The following is a 23,917-nucleotide window of genomic DNA, read 5'->3' on the forward strand; positions in this document are numbered from 1 at the left end:
GGGAGGGAGATCATTTCGTGGAGAGAAATAATGAGAATAATTAGGGAATCATTTCTGCTAACAGCACTGGATTTTCTTTGAGAAATAAACCTCATTGCTTTTATTTTATGTCGTAAATGGATCGTGGACATTTATAACGTACATTTATAGGCAAAACATTTTTTTCGTTTCACAGTAAATTGTTGAGGCTTTGTGATATTACCAGGAGACGTGTGTGTGTGTGTGTTTCTGCTCTGCGCTCATGCAGAAGAGCGATAGGGTTGGAGCTCGTGAGGGAAACGGCGACTCAGACTCTTTTGTCGGTTTGGATCGAGCCGCTTCAAGCCGTGCTCACGCGCTGAGGGGAAGTGTCCTCTGCGGTGTTGCCCTCGAGCAGACCGCTACAAGACTCTGACTCCATTGTGTGACAGGCGGGGGCGTGCACGGAGGTCAGCTGCCGACACTGACTAGGAACGGGAAATCAGCGTGAGACACGGCGGTCAGTATGATGATCCGAACCACCCGCACTCACCTGGGCGCGTGCCCACAGGGTGGTCCTGAGCTGGTTAGACGGGTAACGGGCCGGTAGGGTGAGAGAGAGAGATTGCGAGCAAGGGCCTGCCGGCTCGGGAGGGAAGAGAGGAAAATAGAAATGTGAAACGACAGAAGAAGGCTGTGCTTCCGGTCAGGCCCTGCAGCTCTCTCTGTCGGCCTCAGTACTGAACGACTCTAGCAGTCTGTCAGATATAACACATTCAGACACACACACACACACACACACACACACACACACACACACACACACACACACACACACACACACACACACACACACACACACACACACACACACAGAGGGAGGGAGGGAGAACAGAACGTGAGTCAACGTGAGGGCAGGACGGTGCTTTTAAAGTGTTTTAAAGCCTCAAGCCTAATTATTTAACCCAAATTATCGCAATTACTCCGGGAGCGTCTAGACCCCTAAACCCATCCGCCCACTCCACTACCGAAACCGGCTGCCCAACAGGAACATGGACATGTTAATCAACATTTAACTGAAACAACCGGTTATTGTTTAAACTGTAACGATGTGATATTAATGTGCAGACTGTGTCATCATGATAACCAGTCACCACAGACGCTGCTACAGACAGACCGACAGATAGGCAGGCCAGTTAGACGCCGTTATTGACTCTTAGTCTTAAATTAGCAAACTATTTATCCATCTGTTCCTGCAGGTCTCAGGCCTATCGCTGAATAACCACCACAACACTCTCTCATCTCAACAATATTATTCTACATCTCTTCTAAATTATATCATAATCAAATGAGAATTTACAACCACAAAACAAGATAATGAAACGCACACATTATGCAAGGTTTAATAAATGTTTTTTTTTTTAAATATGAAGTTCTCAAGGCCCTCATGTCCATGAGCAAATTAAGTAATTCGATTGTTTTGCCTCGAGGCTTGATGAAACCTCCGCGCGATTGAAGGCCAGTTGTCGCATGTGAGGATTAAGCTTTCCACCCGGCAGAGCGCGCTGTGTGTGCAAGAGGCACCAGTTGCGTAGTAGACGGTGCTAATAGGGCTTAGCTCCTGGAGCAGCCTCACCGACAGGGCGGGAAGCGCAGCGCCAGATGCGCAGTGAGATCGAGCCTGGCCCGGCCCCATCTGCTGCTTCGCAAGGCTCGGAGAGACTTGAGCTCCAACTCTCAGAATCTCAGCGGCAGAGAAATGAACAGTCAGACATACAGGCTCAACTCATAACATATCGCATACTGTAAAAATAAACTACTATAACACTATACTAATAGGTTATACTATAATAACTATTACAGTGTATTATATATCGGCTAATACAGTTAACCATGCCTATCAACATCCCATTGAGGTTGAACCGTAAATCATCTCATAAACGAGCAATTCCGTCTGACATGAATACATTTAAAACCATTGAATGATAAAAATACTAACCTATAGGCCTACTATACGGTACATATACTAGCCTATACTATTCATGATAAATATACTAGCCTATACTATTCATGATAAATATACTAGCCTATACTATTCATGATAAATATACTAGCCTATACTGTTCATGATAAATATACTAACCTATACTATTCATGATAAATATACTAGCCTATACTATTCATGATAAATATACTAGCCTATACTATTCATGATAAATATACTAGCCTATACTATTCATGATAAATATACTAGCCTATACTATTCATGATAAATATACTAACCTATACTATTCATGATAAATATACTAGCCTATACTATTCATGATAAATATACTAACCTATACTATTCATGATAAATATACTAACCTATACTATTCATGATAAATATACTAGCCTGTACTATTCATGATAAATATACTAACCTATACTATTCATGATAAATATACTAGCCTATACTATTCATGATAAATATACTAGCCTATACTATTCATGATAAATATACTAGCCTATACTCTTCATGACAAATATACTAACCTATACTATTCATGATAAATATACTAACCTATACTATTCATGATAAATATACTAACCTATACTATTCATGATAAATATACTAGCCTATACTATTCATGATAAATATACTAACCTATAGGCCTACTATATGATACATATACTAGCCTATACTATTCATGATAAATATACTAACCTATACTATTCATGATAAATATACTATCCTATACTATTCATGATAAATATACTAGCCTATACTCTTCATGATAAATATACTAACCTATACTATTCATGATAAATATACTAACCTATACTATTCATGATAAATATACTATCCTATACTATTCATGATAAATATACTAGCCTATACTCTTTTTGATAAATATACTAAATAGTCTTACTTTAGGCATTAAAGTGACATTTTAAGAACTTTGATTTTAAGGGTCAACATTACTTGAAATAAAATGTCACCAATTTTATTGGAGAGTGATAAAGGCCCTGCGTCTTAATGTTCCCACTGAGATGAGATAGTATAAGGCCCTGCGTCTTAATGTTCCCACTGAGATGAGATAGTATAAGGCCCTGCGTCTTAATGTTCCCACTGAGATGAGATAGTATAAGGCCCTGCGTCTTAATGTTCCCACTGAGATGAGATAGTATTATGAACTTGTCTTACAACTCTTGAGTTGTTTTGTTGCTAAAACCTCTATGCTTCCTTCCATTGGGAACATTTACAGACCACTGATCAAATAGATTGGTTTAGTGGAAAACACTTGGTAAAAGCCTATAGGCCGAGCTGAACATGTTTCAACACAGATATTATGTTTATAAATACAGTTGAACCATATTTTTGCAGGCTTTGGAGCAGGCTTAGTTTTGTCAATATGTCAACTTGCTTGTATCTGTCCCAATTCAAATAGATAAAAAAATAGAAATGCCATATGGTTTCATCTCGCCATCCTTTCTCCTCTCTTCTTCCCTGTTTATATCTAAATAGGAGGGGCCTACTGACGTTCCAGTCTGAAACAGTGTTGTTTCAGTTTCCAGCAGGGAAGTTAAGTTATTCAGGAAGCCTGGAAATGCTTCTCATGATTAGGGTATGTGTTATTATTATTTACATTTTTATGTAACTAGGCAAGTTTATTTAACTATGCTGAATTTATTTATTCATTTATTTAGGCATATTTGTATTCAGGTGACAGAGACAGTAGCCTACAAATTAATCCACATTTCAACATATACATTTTTTTATGGTTAAATCAGGTTAAAATGATATGAGCAATAGGTTACAAATTTGGTCAATCAACAATATCAACACTAACGGGAACTACACATTACCATACAATAGGCCTACCATAAGAGTAGAATTACTATGCTAGAAATACGTAAAAACAGACAGCAATACAATCCAATAAAAAAATACAGATTTAAGAATAGATTTTAAATGAATAATTTGTAGGGCGGGCTATATTTAACGATGTATAAACGCCTTTGTAGGCCTATAGATTGTATATTAATGTGTTGTATTGAACGGTGTGTTGAGGACTGTGTTGTGCTGTGAACTGTTATGCCCATGTGGCGAAGTTGTAAACTAAGTCAGACACCGGGTTCATATGGCCACAAGAGTCCATTAGGCTCCCTCTGCAGCGCATGCAGCGCCAGCCCAAATAACAGTCTTGGTCAGAGTGTAAGTTATTATTAGGCGACATAACAACCCGCCATGACAACAGCCTGGCTTTAATTAAGGCTACATAACAACCATCCGTAAAAAAAAGCCTGGCCATAACGCAACATAACAACCCGCCACAACAACATCCTAGCCTGACCTGCAAAGCCTAGTGATGGGATGTTAGGGGAGGGGGGTCATTCAGACGCAATGTTTGGTTCATTTACAAATTCCACTAAATTAATTTCACAGGGCGCTAGGAGTGGAGCAGGAAACAGGTGTTCAGTATTTAAATGAAGCCTGTTGCTGCAAGGCCAGAGCCTTTCAGCCAGAGTTTCTTATATTAGGCTGTAGGCCTAGTGTAACGATATAAGCCATTCATTATTTACACACACCAACAGACCAAATATAAACACATAGGCCTACAGAGAAAAATGTCTCATTAGTAGTGAAGATTCTTCTTTTTATTTGTAGTTAGGATGTTTTATTATTTGAATTAAGAAATCAAATCAAAGGCTACAGAGTTTAGAGCAGGTTTAACAGGTGCAGCGAAATGCGTATGTGCTCGCTCCCTCAACAATGCAGTAGGCCTAGATTAATAATTAGTTATCAAAGTGCCTTAGATTTAGTCCAAACCATGAAAATATGTCTTGGTTCCTGACCCTCTTCCAGGCTGGCTAGGCCTATTGAAACTCCAAACCCTACTAGCAGCATACCCTCACCCTTCACCAGCAACCTCACCCATACCCCTCACCCATAGGCTACCCCTCAGTTATAGTCTCATAACCTTAACGCCATCATGTAGTCGTTATAATAAGGAGATGCCAGTAAGCCTGGGCAGCCAGCCGTTCACGGCCTTGTCACAGTACTGTATCTGAGGGCTCCGAAGTCATCCCGGAGACCAGGGATCTCCCTTTATTAAAATAAAATAAAATAAAATAAAATTGTATTGCATTTGTCACATGCGCCGAATACAACAGTGAACCGTGAAATGCTTACTTACAAGCCCTTAACCAACAATGCAGTATTTACTAAAGAAACTAAAGTAAAAAAATAAAAGTAACACAATACAAGTACAAACAATAACGACGCTACATACGGGAGAAGAACATCAGACATCAGAAACAAGATAACATCCGGGCTACAAGCTACTGGTATCATGAATATTTGTCTACTTCATTAACAACAAACTACTGGTATCACTAACCATTTGTCTACTTCATTAACAGAGTTATTGTTGTTCATTGTTAATTTAATTACTACCCCATTCAGTCCTTTCAGACCAGACACGTGCCAGCTGCGATAATTAACAAAAGAGTGCAGAAAAAGGCCGATCTGCTCCCACTCAGACGCCAACAGACTTGCAACAGCCGGTCCAAGTTGAATTGATTTGTTGGTTGCAGATTTAAAACTTTATACGCATTTTCATAAATGATCATGCTAAGATTAAATTAATTTGATCAAATTGAATTGATCAGACATCATCCATTAGGCTAGTCATGACAAGCCTGGATCTATAGCCTGTTGATGGAATATTAAAGGGCTTCATGGGAAATTGGGAATGTCCTGGTTAAATCGGCCCAAATAACACGTTGATATAAAACCCCACTGGCCACAGACGTCAGTTCAACATATAGTTTTTATTTCCATTTGGTTGAGTTGTCAACTAATGTGAAATCAACCTGAAATCAACCAAATATTTCACCATGTCATTGTATTAGGTTAACAGTTGGGTGAAAAAATACGAAATTAACTTGCATTGATGACTTTTTGCAAATCCAATCAGTTTTAAATCATGTTGATTCAACATGTTTATATAAACATCCTCTTTTGTTTTTTTTTGTCAGTGAAATGGGCTCTACAAAAATCAGTTGTTCAGAAAGGACAAAAGAAAACTTAAGGTCTGAGGTCCATTACAAGGTTTGCATGTCAGCCCAGGTAAATAAAGATGAGCTGTAAGGCTGCTGGTGTCAGATTCTAGGTACCATCTTCTGCCGTTGTGCCCCTAAGCAAGGTGTTTATTCCTCCATAGTTTGTGGTTGTGTCTACCTTGGGGTTTGGTAGCAGGATACTAACTACAGAACTACATACCAACTGTTATACCAACTACATAACTACATACCAACTGTTATACCAACTACATAACTACATACCAACTGTTATACCAACTACATAACTACATACCAACTGTTATACCAACTGTTATACCAACTACATAAATACATACCAACTGTTATACCAACTACATAACTACATACCAACTGTTATACCAACTACATAACTACATACCAACTGTTATACCAACTACATAACTACATACCAACTGTTATACCAACTACATAACTACATACCAACTGTTATACCAACTGTTATACCAACTAAATAAATACATACCAACTGTTATACCAACTACATAACTACATACCAACTGTTATACCAACTACATAACTACATACCAACTGTTATACCAACTGTTATACCAACTGTTATACCAACTACATAACTACATACCAACTGTTATACCAACTACATAACTACATACCAACTGTTATACCAACTGTTATACCAACTGTTATACCAACTACATAAATACATACCAACTGTTATACCAACTGTTATACCAACTGTTATACCAACTACATAACTACATGTCAACTGTTATACCAACTGTTATACCAACTGTTATACCAACTACATAAATCCATACCAACTGTTATACCAACTGTTATACCAACTGTTATACCAACTACATAAATACATACCAACTGTTATACCAACTGTTATACCAACTACATAACTACATACCAACTGTTATACCAACTACATAACTAAATACCAACTGTTATACCAACTGTTATACCAACTGTTATACCAACTACATAACTACATACCAACTGTTATACCAACTGTTATACCAACTGTTATACCAACTACATAAATACATACCAACTGTTATACCAACTGTTATACCAACTACATAACTACATGGCAACTGTTATACCAACTACATAAATACATACCAACTGTTATACCAACTGTTATACCAACTGTTATACCAACTACATAACTACATACCAACTGTTATACCAACTGTTATACCAACTGTTATACCAACTGTTATACCAACTGTTATACCAACTACATAAATACATACCAACTGTTATACCAACTGTTATACCAACTGTTATACCAACTACATAACTACATGGCAACTCTTATACCAACTGTTATACCAACTGTTCTACCAACTACATAACCTCATACCAATAGTTATACCAACTATTTAACTACTAGACTTGGCGCTCCGGTACTGCTTGCCGTGCGGTAGCAGAGAAAACAGTCTATAACTTGGGTGACTGGAGTCTCTGACAATTTTATGGGCTTTCCTCTGACACCGCCTATTATATATCTCCTGGATGGCAGGAAGCTTGGCCCCAGTGATGTAAAGGGCCGTACGCACTACCCTCTTACGGTCAAATGCTGAGCAGTTGCCATACCAGGCGGTGATGCAACTTTGGGGAAGTTGCTGCAGGGGATGCAGAGCTGTTGACTGGGGTAGGGGTAGCCAGGTGTAAAGCATGGCCAGCCATAGAAAAATGCTTATTGAAATGATCGATTATCATAGATTTATCGCTGGTGACAGTGTTTCCTATCCTCAGTGCAGTGGGCAGCTTGGAGGAGGTGCTCTTATTCTCCATGGACTCCACGGTGTCCCAAAACTTTGGGGAATTAGTGCTACAGGATGAACATTTCTGTTTGAACAAGCTAGCCTTAGCTTTCCTAACTAACTGTGTATATTGGTTCCTGACTTCCCTGAAAAGTTACATATCGCGGGGGCTATTCGATGCTAATGCAGAATGCCACAGAATGTTTTTATGCTGGTCAAGGGAAGTCAAGTCTCGGGTGAACCAAGGGCTCTAAATCTGTTCTTAGTTCTACATTTTTTGAATGGGGCATGGGTATTTAAGATGGTGAGGAAAGTACTTTAAAGAACGACCAGGCATCCTCTGCTGACGGGATGAGGTCAATATCCTTCCAGGATTCCCGGGCCAGGTCGATTAGAAAGGCCTGCTCGCTGAAGTGTTTTAGGGAGCGTTTGGCAGTGATGAGGGGTGTATGAGGCAGTGATCGCTGAGATCCTGGTTGAAGACGGCAGAGGTGTATTTAGAGGGCAAGTTGGTCTGAATGGTTTCTAAGAGGGTGCCTGCCCATGGTTATGGATTTAGGGTTGTACCTGGTAGGTTCATTGATAATTTGTGTGAGATTGAAGGCATCTAGCTGAGATTGTAGGAAGGCCGGGGTGTTAAGCATATCCCAGTTCAGGTCACCTAACAGTACGAACTCTGAAGATAGATGGGGGGCAATCAATTCACATATGGTGTCCAGGGCACAGCTGGGGAATGAGGGGGGTCTATAACAAGTGGCAACATTGAGAAACTTGTTTCTGGAAAGGTGGATTTTTAAAAGTAGAAGCTCGAATTTTTGGGGCACAGACCAGGATAGTGTGACAGAACTCTGCGGGCTAACTATGCAGTAGATTGCAACTCTGCCCCCTTTGGCAGTTCTATCTTGTCGGAAAATGTTGTAATTGAGGATGGAAATTTCAGGATTTTTGGTGGCCTTCCTAAGCCAGGATTCAGATACAGCTAGGACATCCGGGTTGGCGGAGTGTGCTAAAGCAGTGAATAAAACAAACTTAGGGAGGAGGCTTCTAATGTTAACATGCATGAAACCAAGGCTTTTACAGTTACAGAAGTCAACAAATGAGAGCGCCTGGGGAATGGGAGTGGTGCTGGGGGCTGCACGGCCTGGGTTAACCTCTACATCACCAGAGGAACAGAGGAGGAGTAGGATAAGAGTATGGTTAAAGGCTATAAGAACTGGTCGTCTAGTGCATTCGGAACAGAGAGTAAAAGGAGCAGATTTCTGGGTGTGGAAAAATAGATTCAAGGCATAACGTACAGACAAGGGTATGGTAGGATGTGAGTACAGTGGAGGTAAACCTAGGAATTCAAATCAATCAAATCAAATCAAATGTATTTATATAGCCCTTCTTACATCAGCTGATATCTCAAAGTGCTGTACAGAAACCCAGCCTAAAACCCCAAACAGCAAGCAATGCAGGTGTAGAAACGCGGTGGCTAGGAAAAACTCCCTAGAAAGGCCAAAACCTAGGAAGAAACCTAGAGAGTAACCAGGCTATGAGGGGTGGCCAGTCCTCTTCTGGCTGTGCCGGGTGGAGATTATAACAGAACATGGCCAAGATGTTCAAATGTTCATAAATGACCAGCATGGTCAAATAATAATAATCACAGTAGTTGTCGAGGGTGCAACAGGTCAGCACCTCAGGAGTAAATGTCAGTTGGCTTTTCATAGCCGATCATTGAGAGTATCTCTACTGCTCCTGCTGTCTAGAAAGTTGAAAACAGCAGGTCTGGGACAGGTAGCACGTCCGATGAACAGGTCAGGGTTCCAGAACCGCAGGCAGAACAGTTGAAACTGGAGCAGCAGCACGGCCAGGTGGACTGGGGACAGCAAGAAGCCATCATGCCACGTCGCAACGGAAGAGCTTGTTGAAACCACCTTGGACAATTACGCCGGCAGACCTGTCATGATGGATCGGCGGGGCTCCGTGTCGGCAGTAAAGGGTCCAGGCCAATTGGCAAAAGAGGTATTGTAGCCCAAGAATTGGCTGGTGGACCTCTTCGGCTAGCCGGGAGATAGCTTAAGAATAACTGGTGGCTGCTTCGGGACAGAGACGTTAGCCAGGAGTAACCACTCGGATTGCAGCTAGCTAATTGCGATGATCTGGTGTTAAGGTTCAGGGCTTGCAGTAGGAATCCGGAAATGTGGTAGAGAAAAAGCAGTCCGATATGCTCTGGGTTGATATCGCGCTGTGCAGACTGGCAGGTATTGACCAAGCTGAGGCTGGCTGGTGTCTGAGTTAATGGTGAAGACCACTAGCAGTGGCTAACTGACTACTAGCTAGTAGCTAGTTAACTGGCTAGCTTCTGATGGGGGTATAAAAATAGCAGATCCGCACCGCATTGGGTGAGGCGGGTTGCTGGAGAGTATATTCAGTCCGTAGATGGAAAGTGAGATTAAAATATATATGAAATATATACGGGAAAAAAATGAGGGAAAAAAACAATATTTACTCGGGACAAGACAAAACACACATCTATCTGACTGCTACGCCATCTTGGAAACAATGGGGGCCTGTGCGGCCCGCCTTTTCCTGTTGTCCACGATCAGTTCCTTTGTCTTGCTTACATTGAGGGAGAGGTTGTTGTCCTGGCACCACACTGCCAGTTCTCTGACCTCCTCCCTATAGGCTGTCTCATCGTTGTCGGTGATCAGGCCTACCGCTGTTGTGTCGCCAGCAAACGTAATGATTGTGTTGGAGTCGTGTTTGGCCACGCAGTCGTGGGTGAACAGGGAGTACAGGAGGGGACTAAGTACACACTCCTGAGGGTCCCCCACGTTGAGGATCAGCGTGGCGGATGTGTTGTTGCCTACCCTTACCACCTGGGGATGGCCCGTCAGGAAGTCCAGGATCCAGTTGCAGAGGGAGGTGTTTAGTCCCAGGGTCCTTAGCTTAGTGATGAACTTTGTGGGCACTATGGTGTTGAACGCTGAGCTGCAGTCAATGAACAGCATTCTCACACCGATGTTCCTTTTGTCCAGGTGTGAAAGGGCAGTGTGGATTGCGATTGAGATTGCATCATCTGTGGATCTGTTTGGGGCGGAATGCGAATTGGAGTGGGTCTAGGGTAAATGTCAGTTAGCTTTTCGTAGCCAAGCATTGAGAGGTCGAGACAGCAGGTGCGGTAGAGAGAGACAGAGAGTCGAAAACAACAGGTCCGGGACAAGGTAGCACGTCTTGTGAACAGGTCAGGATTTCCTAGCCGCAGGCAGAACAGTTGAAACTGGAGCACCGACCACGTGGACTGGGGACAGCCACCTGGTAACCACATAACAACTGTTTAACCAACATTTAAACCAACTACATAATTACATGTGAACTGTTATACCAAATGTTATATCAACTTTATAACTACATTCACATTTTTATACCAGGTACATAACTACATACTAACTGTTATACCAACTGTTAAACATATGGTTATACAAGCCTTATAACTACGTACCAACTGTTATTCCAACTACATAACTATATACCAACTGTTATGCCAACTGTTATTTCAACTGTTATACCAATTACATAACTACATACCAACTGTTATACCAACTGTTATACCAATTACATAACTACATACCAACTGTTATACCAACTGTTATACCAATTACATAACTACATACCAACTGTTATACCAACTGTTATACCAATTACATAACTACATACCAACTTATAACAACAACTATACCACGTAGATACTTAAATATATACCAGCTGATACACCAACTGTTTTATACCACCTATGTAACTACACACTAACTGTTATAACAACTACATAACTACACACACAATGTTATACCAACTAAATAACTAGATACTAAGCTACATAACTAAATACTAACTGTTATGTCAATTGTTCTTATGGAAAGCCCCCTTTTATAAAATTTTCGCCTAAATGACATACCCAAATCTAACTGCCTGTAGCTCAGGCCCTGAAGCAAGGATATGCATATTCTTGGTACCATTTGAAAGGAAACACTTTGAAGTTTCTGGAAATGTGAATTGAATGTAGGAGAATATAACACAATAGATCTGGTAGAAGAAAATACAAAGACAAAATCTTGCCACCTTGTGGACACTATCAGAATTACCACCTTCTTTGAAAAGCAACAGAAAGGTCCCACTTCCAGCCATCACTCTGGTTGTAATTCCGATAGTGCCCACAAGATGTCAGCAGTGCATGTGCAAAGTTGTAATAACTTGAGGTATGAGCGAACTACAAGTCTTTTAGTGTGAAGTCCCCAGGTACATTTGGGCAAATCGTGAGGGAGACATTCTCAATCCTATTACATTTTTCTGCAAGAATATCTTCAAATATGTATACTTGGACTTTGATTTAGCTTTCCAAGTATTAGTACCATGTTATAAGTTCAAAATTAGCAAAACAGCCAGTTTTCATAACTTCATAACTGAATATTCTTATAATTTTTGTCCAAATTTAAAAGGCATGCTGTCGTACAAGGTTAGTAGCTACATTTTATAACAGATACATGGTTTCCGGATACTCCCGTAAAGCCCAGCTCATTGGCTTTCTAGCTAGCTTTGTTTGACCCCAATTGGTGCTTACTTGACTAAGTTAGAGTCGTTCAAGTGAAGACCACCTGCGTCATCAGCGTGCCATGAAGGCATCGCTCTCTGACCAAATATGGTGTCCTTTTGGATATACTACACCCCTAATTATATAGTGAAGTCTTGTTACATTCTAAGATCTCTGAGTAATACATACGAATGTGATTTGGCTGGTTGAATCAACGTTTAGGGTGAGATTTTCACAGATTCCTTTCTTTGCAAATTGAACGAGTTGAAATACAAAATTGACCGTGCATGCTATATGGACCTTTATAGTATATGGAAAAGGATTTTATCTAACAAAATGACACTTCATGTTATCTCTGGGACCTTTTGGATGATAAATCAGAGCAAGATTTCAGAACGTAAGTACACATTTCACCTTCAGAGGTGAATTTATTAAACCTATCGCGGTGAAAAAAATGGTTTTGTTGTTAGGAGCTCTCCTCAAACAATAGAATGGCATTTGTTGCAGTAATAGCTACTGTGAATTGGACAGTGCAGTTATATTAATAAGAATTTAAGCTATAAGGTATAAGACACTTATATGTGGCGACGTTTGTTGTTTCTCAAAAATCAGCGATCTTGACATAAGGCGCTGCATGATTTAGAGCCAATCCCTAAATACCAACTAGCTACATAACTACATACCAACTGTTATACCAATTGTTATACCAACTACATAACTACATACAAATTCTTATACCAACTATATAACTACACACCAGCTGTTAAACCCAGTTAGTACATAACTACATAACACCTGTTATACCAACAACATACCAGATCTAATACCAACTGTTCCTGACCAACTTGTATGCTAACTTTATACATACATACCAAATATTATACCAGCTACATAACTACATACCAAGTGTTATGATAACTGTTACTCCAAATACATAACTACATATTCATTGTTTTACCAACTGTTATACCAACTACAAAACTACATACCAACTGTTATATCAACTGTTATAACAACTACATAACCCCAGACCATATGTTTTACTAACTTTTATACCAACTACATAACTACAGACCAACTGTTATACACACACCATCACAACATACCAACTCTTATTCCAACTGTTTTGGACTAGCTACAAAACTACATACTACACGTAATTTAAACTACATACTGTAAATAAATTACAATGGTTACACCATGTACATAATTACATTCCAACTTGTATACTAACTTCATAAATAGATACCAACTGTTAAACCAACTACATAACTACATATTAACTGTTTTACCAACTGTTATACCAAATATAAAACTATATACTAACTGTTATGTCAATTACAAAACGACATACCAATTGTTATACCAATTGTTATACCAACTGTTCTACCAACTACATAACCACAAATAAGCTGTTATACCAACTGCTATCCCAACTACATAAATCTACTTGCCAACCATTACAACAACTACAAAATAACATACCAACTGTTATACCAGCTTTTATACCAACTAGATAACTACGTACAAACTGTTACAACAACTACATAACTTCATACCAATTTACTATCAACTGTTCTACCAACTGCTGTACCAACTACATAACTACACACCAACTGTTATACCAACTACTGTACCAACTACATAAATCTACTTGCCAACCATTACAACAACAACAAAATAACATACCATCTGTAGTACCAACTTGATAACTACATACCAAATGTTATACCAACTGTTCTGAACACTACAAAACGACATACCAACTGATATACCAACTGCTATGCAAACTGCATTTCTACATACAAACTGTTACACCAACTACATAACAACATACCAACCATTATCCCCACTGTTATACCAACTAGCTACATGAATACATATCAAATCTTATACCGACTGTTATTGGACAAGCTACACAAGCTACACAACTACATACCACCTATTATACCAACTATATAACTACATACCAACTGTTATAACAACTAAATAATTGCATACCAACTTGTATATCAACTACATACATACATACTAAATGTTATACCAAATACATAACTACATAGCAACTGTTATACCAACTAAATATTTACATATCAACTGTTATACCAACTAAATATTTACATAGCAACTGTTATGCCAACTGTTATACCAACTAAATATTTACATAGCAACTGTTATACCAACTGTTATACCAACTAAATATTTACATAGCAACTGTTATACCAACTGTTATACCAACTAAATATTTACATAGCAACTGTTATACCAACTGTTATACCAAATACAGACCAACTGTTATACCAACTGTTATACAAACTGTTATACCAACTACATAACTACATACCAACTGTTATACCAACTACATAACTACATACCAACTGTTATACCAACTACATAACTACATACCAACTGTTATACCAACTACATAAATACAAACCAAATGTTATACCAACTGTTATACCAACTACAAAACTACAAACCAAATGTTATACCAACTACAAAACTACATACCAACTGTTATACCAACTGTTATACCAACTACATAAATACAAACCAAATGTTATACCAACTGTTATACCAACTACATAAATACAAACCAAATGTTATACCAACTGTTATACCAACTACAAAACTACAAACCAACTGTTATACCAACTACAAAACTACATACCAACTGTTATACCAACTGTTATATCAACTAGCCTTCCCTGTAGCTCAGTTGGTTGAGCATGGTGTTTGCAATGCCAGGGTTGTGGGTTCGATTCCCACGGGGGGCCACCACAGAAAAAAAATATGTATGAAAAAGAAATGTATGAAATGTATGCATTCACTACTGTACGTCGCTCTGGATAAGAGCGTCTGCTAAATGACTAAAATGTAAATGTACATAACTACATACCAACTGTTATACCAACTACATAACTACATACCAACTGTTATTCCAACTACATAACTACATACCAACTGATATACTAACTACATACCAGCTGATATACCAACTACATAACTACATACCAACTGTTATACCAACTACATAACTACATACCAACTGATATACCAACTACATACCAACCGTTATACCAACTACATAACTACATACCAACTGTTATACCAACTACATAACTACATACCATGTGTTATACCATCTGTCAGGTTTGTGGAAGTGAACCACATTCCATCAAGTCCCATAAGCACATACATCACAGATCAGAATATTCAAGCTTGTGTGTTGATGTTGTAAGTTGAACTGTTTTAACATTTGTAATTAGAACTACATAACTACATATCAACTATTATAACAACTGTTGTACCAATTAGCTACATATCTACATTACAGATAATACCCACCACTGCGACCTGTATGCTCTTGTTGGCTGACCCTCACTTCATATTCGTCACCAAACCCACTGGCTCCGGGTCATCTATAAGTCTTTGCTAGGTAAAGCCCCACCTTATCTCAGCTCACTGGTCACCATAACAACACCCACCCGTAGCACGCGCTCCAGCAGGTATATTTCACTGGTCACCCCCAAAGGCTATTCCTGCTTTGGCCACCTTTCCTTCCAGTTCTCTGCTGCCAATGACTGGAACGAATTGCAAAATTCACTGAAGCTGGAGACTCATATCTCCCTCACTAGCTTTAAGCACCAGCTGTTAGAGCAGCTCACAGATCATTGCACCTATACACAGCCCATCTGTAAATAGCCCACCCAACTACCTCATCCCCATATTGTTATTTTTTTTTCTTCTCCTTTGCACCCCAGTATCTCTACTTGCACATTTATCTTCTGCACATCTATCACTCCAGTGTTTAATTGCTAAATTGGAATTACTTCGCCACTACGGCCTATTTATTGCCTTACCTCCCTAGTCTTATCTCATTTGCACACACTGTATATATTTTTTTTCTATTGTGTTAATCACTGTACGTTTGTTTATTCCATGTGTAACTCTGTGTTGTTGTTTGTGTCGCACTGCTTTGCTTTATCTTGGCCAGATCGCAGTTGTAAATGAGAACTTGTTCTCAACTGAACTACCTGGTTAAATAAAGGTGAAATAAAAATAAAATAAAATATACAAACTACATACCAACTGTCTTACCAACTAGCTATATAACTACATATTAACTGTTATACCAACTACAAAACTGCATAGCAACTGTTGTACCAGTTGTTGTTTTGAAAATGTATTACAAATAAAAAACCTTAAATACCTTTTTTATGTAACATTTTAGACCCTTTGCTATGAGACTCAAAATTAAGCTATGGTTCCATTGATCATACCTGAGATGTTTTTACAACTTGATTTGAGTCCACATGTGGTCAATTCAATTGATAGAACATGATTTGGAAAGGCACACACCTGTCTATGTAAGGTCCCACAGTTGACAGTGCATGTCAGAGTAAAAACCAAGTCATGCAGTTGAAGGAATTGTCCATAGAGCTCAGAGACAGGATTGTGTCGAGGCACATATCTGGGGAAGGGTACAAAAACATTTCTGCAAAATTGAAGGTCCCCAAGAACACAGTGGCCTCCATCATTATTAAATGGAAGAAGTTTGTAAGCAGAAAGGATCTTCCCAGAGCTGTCCGACCGGCCAAACTGAGCAATCGGGGGAGAAGGGCCATGGTAAGAAAGGTGACCAAGAACCTGATGGTCACTCTGACAGTGCTCCAGAGTTCCTCTGTGGTGATGGGAGAACCTTCCAGAAGGACAACGTTCTTTGCAGCACTCCACCAATCAGGTCTTTATGGTAGAGTGGCCAGACGGTGGCCACTCCTCAGTAAAAGGCACATGACACCGCACTTGGAGTTTGCCAAAAGGCACCTAAAGGACTCTCAGACCATGAGAAACAAGATTCTCTGGTCTGATGAAACCAAGATTGAACTATTTGGCTTAAATGCGAAAAATTACGTCTGGAGGAAACCTGGCACAATCCCTACAGTGAAGCATGGTGGTGGTAGCATCATGCTGTGGGGATGTTTTTCAATGGCAGGGACTGGGAGACTAATCAGGATTGAGGGAAAGATGAACGGAGCAAAGTACAGAGAAATCCTTGATGAAAACCTACTCCAGAGCGATTAGAACCTCAGAATGGTGCGATGGTTCACCTTCCACCTGGACAACGACCCAAAGCACACAGCAAAGACAACGTGTGAGTGGCTTTGTGACAAGTTTCTGAATGTCCTTGAATGACCCAGCCATAGCTTGGACTTGAACCTGATCGAACGTCTCTGGAGAGACCTGAAAATAGCTTTGCAACGACGCTCCCCATCCAACCTGACAGAGCTTTAGAGGATCTGCAGAGAAGAATAGGAGAACCTCAATACAGATGTGCCAAGCTTGCAGTGTCATACCCAAGAAGACTCGTGGCTGTAATTGCTTCCAAATGCGCTTGAACAAATAATTGAGTAAAGAGTCTGAATACTTATGTAAATGTGATATATATATATAGTTTTTATGTCATTATGTAGTTGGTATAACAGTTGGTATAACAGTTGGTATAACTACATAACAACTGTTATACCAACAACTTAACTACATAACAACTGTTATACCAACTATTTAACTACATACCAACTGTTATACCAACTACATAACTACATACCAACTGTTATACCACTTAGATACATAACTACAATCCAACTGAAATAGCCAACTGTTATACCAAATATTCTACCAGCTACATAACTACATTTCAACTGTTTTACCAACTACAAAACTACATACCAACTGTTACACCAGCTGTTCTACCAGCTACATAACTACATACCAACTGTTATACCACTTAGATACATAACTACAAACCAACTGTTATACCACTTAGATATATAACTACAATCCAACTGAAATTGCCAACTGTTATACCAAATGTTCTACCAGCTACATAACTACATTTCAACTGTTTTACCAACTACAAAACTACAAACCAACTGCTGTTCCAGTTGTTTTCCCAATAACTACATATAACTATAACTACCCAAAATACAGGTGTGACAAGCTTGTAGCGACATACCCAAGAAGACTAAAAGCTGTAATCACTGAATGTGTCTGAATGCTTATGTAAATGTTAAATAAATATTTTCTTAATTTATAAAATTTGCAAAAATGTCTAAAAACCAATTTTTGCTTTGTAATTATGGATATTGTGGGTAGATTGATGAGGGGAAAAAACTATTTAAGCCATTTTAGAATAAAGATGTACTGTAAATGTGGAAATAGTCAAGGGGTCTGAGTACTATCGAATGCACTGTATGTACAGTACCAGTCAAAAGTTTGGACACACCTACTCATTCCAGGGTTTTTCTTTATTTTTATATTTTCTACATTGTAGAATAATAGTGAAGACATCAAAACTATGAAATAACACATATGGAAACATATAGATAAAATGGTGCCGGAAGAATAAAATGGCGGTGGAAGAAATGGCAGCAGTGTTACGGCGCCCAACCAATTGTTCTATTATGTGTTTTTTTCGTGTTATTTGTAACTTATTTTGTACACAATGTTTCTGCAACCGTATCTTACGGCAAAAAAAGAGCTTCTGGATATCAGGACAGCAATCACTCACCTCAGATTAGACAAAGCTTTTTTCTTCAACAAGCAAGACGCACAGGACATTCTCCAAACACCCGTCAGGGCCAACATACCCGTTATTTGCAAGAGGAAGAAACGCAGGTAAAGAGGACACAGAGCGGGATGCCTCGTGAGGACCCCTCTTTACGCTACTGCTACTCTCTGTTCATCATATATGCATAGTCACTTTAACCATATCTACATGCACATAGTACCTCAATCAGCCTGACTAACCGGTGTCTGTATGTAGCCTCGCTACTTTTATAGCCTCGCTACTGTATATAGCCTCGCTACTGTTTTTCACTGTCTTTTTACAGTACGATCTGTACGATAAAGTACGATCTTTGTCCCCATGTGCAGTTGCGAACCGTAGTCTTGCTTTTTTATGGTGGTTTTGCTGCAGTGGCTTCTTCCTTGCTGAACGGCCTTTCAGGTTATGTCAATATAGGACTCATTTTACTGTGGATATAGATACTTTTGTACCTGTTTCCTCCAGCATCTTCATAAGGTCCTTTGCTGTTGTTCTGGGATTGATTTGCAGTTTTTGTACCAAGGTACGTTAATCTCTAGGAGACAGAATGCGTCTCCTTCCTGAGCAGTATGATGGCTGCGTGGTCCCATGGTGTTTATACTTGCGTACTGTTGTTTGTACAGATGAACGTGGTACCTTTAGGGGTTTGCAAATTGCTCCCAAGTATGAACCAGACTTGTGGAGGTCTGCAATTTTTGTGGAGGTCTTGGCTGATTTCTTTTGATTTTCCTATGATGTCAAACAAAGAGGCACTGAGTTTGAAGGTAGGCCTTGATATACATCCAGAGGTACACATCTCATCATTTTCTGGAATTTTCCAAGCTGTTTAAAGGCACAGTCAACTTAGTGTATGTAAACTTCTGACCCACTGGAATTGTGATACAAAAATTATAAGTGAAATAATCTGTCTGTAAACAATTGTTGGAAAAATTACTTGTGTCATGCACAAAGTAGATGTCCTAACCAACTTGCCAAAACCATCGATTTTTTAATAAGAAATTTGTGGAGTGGTTGAAAAACGAGTTTTAATGACTCCAACCTAAGTGTATGTAAACTTCCGACTTCAACTGTATGTATATTATATGTATAGGAAGTAGAGGCAAGAGAACTGTTGAAGATACATATGGTGCATAGGATGTAATAATAGAAAAGTCTACATGGACTGATAATAGCATGAGTGTTATTGTTATTGTAGGCATTTAGAATCGTTAAGATGCACATGCGGGGGAGGGGTTGTGGATGTAAATACCTAAGTCCATCACTGCCTGTCGGATCTACAGGTAGAGGATAACATGTCTGATTAGTAACGAGGATAACATGTCTCATTAGTAACGAGGATAACATGTCTCATTAGTAACGAGGATAACATGTCTCATTAGTAACGAGGATAACATGTCTGATTAGTAACGAGGATAACATGTCTGATTAGTAATGAGGATAACATGTCTGATTAGTAACGAGGATAACATGTCTCATTAGTAATGAGGATAACATGTCTCATTAGTAACGAGGATAACATGTCTCATTAGTAACGAGAATAACATGTCTCATTAGTAACGAGGATAACATGTCTCATTAGTAACGAGGATAACATGTCTCATTAAATAAAAACATGATAACACGTCTCATTAGTAATAAGGATAACATGTCTCAGAGGTTAACATGACTCATTAGAGATAACGAAGACAACATGACTAATCAGTGCAGTTTGATGGTATAAAGTTATTATGTATGTGGAGATATGAAAGGAGAAAGTACTATTCCCAAATATGCTGTTACTAGAGAACACTAGTGTAAAGCAAGTTTAATGGGTTACTAGAGATAAAGTAACATATGAAGAGCATAATGGGTTACTAGATATTTTATCAAGTAACAATAGAAATAGTAATAATATGCAACTGGCATACCCACACATAGATGTATGTATTTAAGAGACATTAATAGTGTAATGGGTTACTAGATTTGACAAAGTAACAATGTATCAAAGTATAATTGGTTACTAGAGTAAACTTGCTAGGTAGAGACTTATTATGGCCAGAGCACACCTGTCTATAGGGGACTGAGAGACAGTGCGAGCCCAGTTATAGTTGATCCCATAAAGTTTATCTCTTCCCTTCTGGGAGTTAATATTAAGGTATCCGAAACCGGCTGTTAAAGGAGCCCCAAATTAAGTAAGGCCTGGCCATTTTGTTTCTTTTTACCTGTTATTGAATATTTGTTAGTGGTGTTAATACTGATTTATTGTGTGGGGTCTTTTTATTTTTGGTTTTGGTGGGTTTTTCACGGATTAGAAAGGATGTACCTTAAAAGGGCACACAAATGACATTTTCTGAAGAATCGATTATCAGAGTTTTGTTTACACACATGTAAATTCTCTTGATAAGAAATGTACTGAATAACTCAATGTAAACCTGAAACACAAAATGTTTGGAATGTTTGAAATATATTTAAATAATGTCTGAGGTACAGGGAAAGAAACACTCACATAATAGGCTTGACTGACCTTTGACCTCTGTTCTGACTTTCTGGTGAGGCCTAATCACCCTTACTACCCTTATTAGAAAGGCTGGTGAGGCCTGATCACCCTTACTACCCTTACTAGAAAGGCTAAGAATATTGGGTGACATTTAAATGTAATATGGAAACACTAATAATTAGGAAGAAGTTATAATTTATCACCAGTGGGTGATTCAGACCACGAGAAGGACAGAGAGAGAGCGCAGTCCCTGAGTGAGAGACACTTGTCTCTATTGTCCTTTTTTTGGACATGAATCCCGATATGAGTCATGTGTCCAAAGGGGAATTTACCAGTCCCCTGGGGCCCTTTGGTAAATATGCAAATATATTTTCTTCACATGCCTGCTTCTAAAAGGAAATAATATACGTTGGTAATGGTTGACAGTTACTCCAAATAGATTGACGGTTTCCCGACCTCTAGTTTTATATGAAGAAGGGTATTGCTGTTGTTTGTTTTTGGCCTGCTTCAATGCAAATCTCACCAGATTGGGTCTGATGGATGGTCGTCATTTCTCCCTCAGGATTAGCCCTCTGACTCCCTGACCCTACAACTCTGCAGTGAGATCGCCAAGATGATAGGGCAGTTTAAAACAATTTGGGGGAAAAAAACGTTTTCAACTTTGTGTTGATATTCTCTTTGACATTTGCCTTAGTCATTTGTATTAAAATATTGGTTGTAACAATAATTTGCCATACAGTGAATCATTTCTCATACAGTAAATAATTTGTCTGGATTTCCTCAATCAGAAATGCCCTACACACACACACACACACACTCTCTCTCTCTCTCTCTCTCTCTCTCTCTCTCTCTCTCTCTCTCTCTCTCTCTCTCTCTCTCTCTCATGGCGAAGATGACCACAGATGATATTGTCATGACGTGCCCTGGGGGGAGGATCATAGCGCCCCCCTCTCTCTCTCTCTCTCTCTCTCTCCAAGGTTTTATGACTTAACGACAGGTCCTAAATTCCTGGAAGGGACCCTCTCCCCCTTTGGACATGCAGTATGGGGAGAGAGGATTTGACAGTGGAACAAAGAGCTTATCTTTGTTCAACTCCTAATCCCCAAATTGGAGGATTAAACAATATTTATATTTTTGAGAATGTGGGAATTGTCCGTGGACACTTAAGGGACAGTTATGATGAGTGTGTTTCATTTGGTGATCTCATAAAGGACAGGAAACACACAGAACTTTATCTCTTAAAGTGTACATTTCCCAGCTGTCAGGTTTATATCTAAACATTGTGAAATGTATGTCATTAAACATGAAACTATTTGAGAAAAGATGTAATGTGATGTTAACCTTCTAAATTGATCAAATCTGTTTTTTCATATAAAGTTAATCAAGTCAGTAAGCACGCCCACGTGAGCATAGACATTACGTTAGCGTCGTGGACCAGCCCTTTTCTACACAAGTATAAGAGCCCCGTGACGCAATTCACACGAGACCACGCAAACCATGGTGTAAGCTAAGGTTACAAATGGTTGAATTTCTAAGACCAGAAAACATGCAGCTGAAGCTACGTGTGAAATGGTTTAAAACTACAAGATCTGAAGACCATACCACTTGGAGCATTGGCTACACGGCTGGAAATTGTTAAACTCTGAGACTATCGATCAATACAGAATAAGTGAGAAATTCTAGACGACGAAACTTGTCTTGTCTGCAGCTAGAAATTACGTAAACCTAGAACGAGAATACCAACAACCACCGTAACATCTATCTAAGAACATTCCGGAATGGTACTCTGAAGTATCCATTCTAATCACATACGACTTTGATCATCAGGGAAACACAACCAAAGACTTTTCTGTCAACTCTCTCCAGCAGATGGACCAGTGACCACAGAGAGAGACAGCAAGACATACACTTGTAAATATGTAAATTGCAATTTATTTTCGAATGAGTGGTCGTTCATGTAAAGTATTAGCAATTTCTATGAGTGTAGTTATCCATTCTGTTCTCCCGCTCTTTCTCAGTCCCCACGCCTTTCCTTTGTTTACCAAGCGTCATATCGGCTTTGGCCACTAGGGACGTTTCTATCATGTTATCAACGCATTGTGTTAACCCTAACCCTAACCCTAACCCTAACCCTAACACATTGTGTTTGTAACCAATATCTACTGTTTGTTTGTTATGTATTTCCGTGATTGACTAAGTTAGTTAGAAAATAAACAAGCCAATTTGTATATCACTGATTCATAATTTATGCTCGGGTTTGTGCAGATAACCAAGAATTTTACAACGTTTGGAATGAGACTAAATGAAGGTAAAGATTAATAATCATTAATAGAAGACTGTACTCGATAAGATATATATCTGAAGAGTCGATTCGGGAAATAGAGACTCTCAAATAAAAATCTGTGGTGCCCCAACTTCCTAGTTAATTCAAGTTTACATGATTAGTTTAATCGCGTAACAAT

Source organism: Salmo trutta, chromosome 1, assembly GCF_901001165.1.
Source record: "Salmo trutta chromosome 1, fSalTru1.1, whole genome shotgun sequence".
Taxonomy (NCBI): Eukaryota; Metazoa; Chordata; class Actinopteri; order Salmoniformes; family Salmonidae; genus Salmo; species Salmo trutta.